The sequence below is a fragment of the Phalaenopsis equestris genome, unplaced genomic scaffold, assembly GCF_001263595.1.
Source record: "Phalaenopsis equestris unplaced genomic scaffold, ASM126359v1 Scaffold234153, whole genome shotgun sequence".
NCBI classification, from domain to species: domain Eukaryota; kingdom Viridiplantae; phylum Streptophyta; class Magnoliopsida; order Asparagales; family Orchidaceae; genus Phalaenopsis; species Phalaenopsis equestris.
The window spans coordinates 47,305-52,020 of record NW_018252076.1 but is presented as its reverse complement, the minus strand read 5'-3'; positions in this window follow the sequence as shown (position 1 = coordinate 52,020).

Here is a 4,716-nt window from a genome sequence, read left to right as displayed (position 1 = left end):
CTTTTCATTTGTAGGTTTCACAAGAGCTCAATGGCAGCATATTTTGAAGCTCTCATAGTTCCTTTTACTTGTTTTAACGTTGCAGTTATCATTTCTTGTTCGGATCTTCTATATGGATGTACTTCTTGCATTTTTCTTTTTGATTTCCCTCTGCTCCTAGCTGTTTTGGATGTTGTTTAAGATTTAAAGCTCCCTTTGCATTTTCTTTTTTCTTTCCTTTCTTTTTCTATTCATATTGATTATACATTATCTGTTTTGGTATACACTTTCGGTACACGCTATAGTTGGGATTCTTGTATTTTGGAGATATTTTTTGCGTCGAGTTGTAATGTGGGGAGAAAAGCCCCTAGGATTTTCATGTTTCTTTTTGGTTTTTTAGCTGGGATCCTCTCTCCCTCCATTTGTTTTGTAACCCCTTCTTTATATATAATAAATTAAACATCTTTTAAAATCAGGTGTGAGGATATCCATTCTGGTGACCGATGTGTTTCCATCAATATTAAAATTCAAACACACAAACTGGGGGTGATCAGTAAGTGTGGACCATGTAATCTCTTTTCTATAGAAGCGATAACATTTTTTATTTGATTTAGCATAATGTTGAAAGTAATTAAAAATTTTGATAATTTTTGTGGATTCTTATATATCATTGGTTCAAGCACAACAATTTACCAAAGTTTATTTTGTTTATTGAGATGTTGGAGTCTACTTAAGGATTTTGGGTGATTAATTCCCCTAATATCCAACAAAGGTTTTTAATCATTATGAGAGGGTTTGACTCTTACCCTAGGAAACCTAGAAAGAGAGCCCCTCATAGTAGTATACAAGCTTCCACTATTGATTATGATGTTTTCATCCTAGAAATTTCTAATTTCCAAATACTCTTCCTTCTAGCTATTTGAGCTTACTAATCATCCTCCACAACTTATTACATTTCCCTTGGTGACTTTATTTGAGTTATTATGATAGCTAGCAGTCTTCTGTTATATATCATGTTGTTCTAACTATTTTTGAAGTTGAGCAACTTCTTTCTCAATTGGATTTGTACATTTCCCTTGGTGACTTTATTTGAGTTATTATGCTAGCTAGCAGTCTTCTGCTATATATCATGTTGTTCTAACTATTTTTAAAGTTGAGCAACTTCTTTCTCAATTGGATTTAGAAACCCAATTTTGGCTTCCATAAAAAGGGTACTTGGTTCAACATCTTCCTGCAATTTAGTCTCCTTAGGGTGAGCCAAGCTAGGAGGCAAAATAACAACATTATTCAAAATATCAGTAATATCTATCAATTATTTTTTTGACCAATTACTGACAGAAGGGCCCAAATCTCTGTTATCAAAAGCATCAATGGGTTGGGTTCATTCTTTCACAAGTTGGGGTGTAGCCTAAAGCATTTATACTTGATGTGATCAAACATCTTGCAATTCTCATAGTATCATGGCATCTGCTCCATCACCAATTATTGCTAATACTCTGTATGTTGTGTCGTTATCCAAATCCCTTCCACTTTAGGTAGGTTAATGTCCCCTCCACAAGGATCCTTACAACATCAGACCTACTTGGATTGAAGGTGGAGATGTCCAGTTTCATAGCCTAGTATGGCCCTAAAGAAAATAAATTTTTAGGATTGAAATTGTGAGACTTTAGTCTAGAAAATTTGAACATATGGGCACAATTGGGGGTTCCTCTGAAGGGTCAAAATCAATTGACCATTTCAAGTGCTTCATGTACTTCCCATCAATTCTCATATACTTAATAGAAAAGAACTTAACAATAGTCCTCCTCTTTGAACAACTGAATCTGACATGCCTGATATCAAAGAGACCAACTTTCCAAGGTCTAACTAATTTCATATCTTCAAAATTCCTTCTATCAACTTCATCTTACAATGCCCCAACAGGAACTTTCCAACCAAGCAAATTTTACAGTGTTCAACAAGAGCTGAGATATCATTCCTAGGAATGAACAAGGCTAGTTTACTTCCCTTTCTACTAGGCTTTTTAGGAAAGGGGCAGTCACACTTACCCTCAAATGCATCATGATAGTTCTGAGAAAACATGAGCTTATCCCCTTCAGATTCCAACTATGAGCGTTGAGTGATACAATATCAGTAACGGCTACTTTCTATGGTTCATATTGAAGACCAAGAGCCAAATTTGTAGACTCCATCCAATAATCTAACAGTAACCCAAAAATTTGAAAACTAAAGAACCCTAAAAGTTCTAAACACCTAAAAACACCACAAAGACAAGAATGAAAACCAAGGAGCAGTGGGAAATTAGTGAAACTAAGAGAGAAACCAGCTCCAAATCATCTCCATGAATCAAAAAAATAGAGGCGATATGTTGTGCTCTAGATCTACTATGGTTTGGGATTTCATGCGATTCTTAGGTGATTGAGCTTCATAGACGAATGCTTATTCTCTGAGGTGCTTTTGAGCAATGCGAGGAGCTCTATCAAAATGATGGTATTCCTACATGGTTTTCACGATCCCTTGAGTGGCTTGGGGGAGTTCTCTCTCGTTAAGAAAGTGGGGAAAAAGAATGGTAAGCCTACTTTATTTATATCCATCTATGAATGTGATACTTTAACTTCTTATTATTATTTGGCTTTGGTGGGAAATTTTGTGTTTGGTCACCCTTAGCTAGAAGTTGTATGGAGGGAGTTCGAAAATTTTATGCTCAAGTGGTTTTAGAAAATAGGGTTACTTGATGACAGACATATTTTGATCCAATTATCGAATGACGAGGATTATACTTGGCATTTTTCAAGGTAAGTATTGAGGATTGACCAAAGATTGATGAAAAAGCTTAAATGGTTGGTTGAATTTGACCCTTAAGCTAAGCCACATATTGTGCCAATTTAGAATAAGTTCCATGTCCTTAAAATTGACTTACACAATCATGAAATCTTATTTTCTTTGGCTATCATTTTTGGGAGACCAATAAAGATGGATTCTCCTACATATAATACTTTTAGACCAGCATTTTCTCAAGTTTTAGTAGAATGATATATAACTTTATCTCCTACAGAAGAAATCTAGATTGACTCCCTTCATAATGGGTATTGGCAAGAGGTTGTTCTAGAGTAATAACCTTTATATTATACTCAATGTTGAATTTTTGGCCATTACAAGATTCAACGTTACCACATACATTGTGAAATCAGACTCAATGATAAGAGGAAGGTGAAAAACTTGTTGGCCCAGGTTGACATAATTGGCCCTCCTGGAGAGGTGGTAGGGGAAGAGGGCAGAGAAAATGTTGTGGTATTAAATGATGTGGGAGGGGGTGCTAGCATGGTTATTGAGGAGACAAGGTTGGAGATTGTTTTAGAAGATGGTAGGGACAATGCTTTACAAAATGATGGGGAGAAGGAGAGGGGTGCTGACAACATTAGGGATAGTATCAACTTAGTTCAGGAAACTCTTTCTAATCTGGAGGAAGAATGGATTATTTAAAAATCAAAAAGAAAAAAGAGAATCAATGAATTGCTTCAACTTATGGAGGCTAATATCATAAATGTGGAACATGAATATCATTCTGAAGGGGCTCAGCAGCACACCTTGAGTAGAGGTTCTCGGAGGGGGAAGGTGATGCTGAACAATTTATTTTCTTATATGGATTATTAAGGGATTGACAGACCCTCTATACCTTATATAATGATATTTTGTGTAAGGTCCACAAAGTTAAAATTTTTGCTATTTTATAAATTTTAGTGACTGTTAATGCGTAGAGGTTTCTTATAAATTTTAAGCATTTTACTTTTGTGAGAATGTGTCTAATAAGATTATTCTTTTGGTGGGAGGAGACTAAAGTAACCCTTCTATTTGATGATACTCAGGTTTTAAATTTTCAATTTGAAAGAGAGGATTAAAAATGGGTGACAATAGTTGTATATTCAAGTATTGTATATTTCGTATGGTTGGAGCTTTGGCATAAAGTAATTTCTTTCAATCAGCTTATTCAAGAGAATTGGTTTGTTGGGGGGATTTTAACAAGATCATGAATATTAATGAAAAGAGGAGGGGGGAGGAAAGTTGATCTCTCTTTAATATCCAAGTTTTGTGAGATGGCTGGGAGGCTAACATCTTTGATATTAGTTACTCAAGATCAAATTTCACTTAGAAAAGGTGAAATTTAGTGGATAGATTGGAAAAAATCTTATCTATTCAAGAACAACTCAATTAATGCAACACTTCCAAAGTTTTCATCTTAACAGTGCAGGCTCTAATCATAAACCTCTAATTTTCTCTTTTGATTTATTTACAAAGCCATCTTCATGTCACTTTAAATATTTTAATATTAGGTCTTCTCATCCATCTTTTCTTAGTCTCATTGATTGTAGTTCAAAACCTTTGGAAGTGGGCAATGAATGGTGCATACCATGGAAACTTTATAAGTGGGTGGTTGCTGGTTTGAGATGCTAGAATTGGGAAAATTTTGGTGATGTGTATAAAAAGGTGGTAGAGGCTGAAAAAAGTTTCATTTTAAAAAAAATTATGTTTTTCTAGGTAAAAAGCTAGTTTTTTCTAGGTGTCTGAAGAAGACAGAAACTCTAAATATTTTCATGCTTTTATTAAACTTGAAAGGAATCTTAAAATGATTATCAGAATTAAAGATGAGGTAGAAGGGTCGATCACTAAGTTAAAAGATAATGGAGAAAGTACACTTTCTTACTTCTCTAATCTCTTTCATTCTCATAGATGGGTGGA